This window comes from Oryzias melastigma, linkage group LG24, assembly GCF_002922805.2.
Source record: "Oryzias melastigma strain HK-1 linkage group LG24, ASM292280v2, whole genome shotgun sequence".
In the NCBI taxonomy this organism is placed as follows: domain Eukaryota; kingdom Metazoa; phylum Chordata; class Actinopteri; order Beloniformes; family Adrianichthyidae; genus Oryzias; species Oryzias melastigma.
The window spans coordinates 13,507,615-13,507,851 of record NC_050535.1 but is presented as its reverse complement, the minus strand read 5'-3'; the positions used below and the strand labels follow the sequence as shown (position 1 = coordinate 13,507,851).

The window sequence follows — 237 nt, the reverse complement described above, 5'->3', positions numbered from 1 at the left end:
ATTAGTGAATGCAGAATGAAAGCTTTGGTACCCAGAGTAAAGCAGGCCTTTTAATAAACTAATGAAAGTAGTCTTCAAGTAAAATAATAAATGAGGAACAAAAGAAGGATATATTAAACTTGTAAATTAATTGAATAACATACTATTTAAGATGCATAATTCAATTAAAAGGGGCACAAATTATTTAAAAACTCATCAGTAGATATAACTTTCTTGACAGGGTGACTTTTTTTTCCC

The 237-nt window shown here is 28.3% G+C and overlaps 1 protein-coding gene across 11 annotated transcripts in view; it reads left to right on the top strand.

Annotated features, from left to right (window-relative positions):
• Positions 1–237, top strand: part of LOC112158400 (kinesin-like protein KIF13B) — a 24,168-nt gene that overhangs the window by 18,514 nt on the left and 5,417 nt on the right. The gene's annotated exons all lie outside the window — the stretch shown is intronic.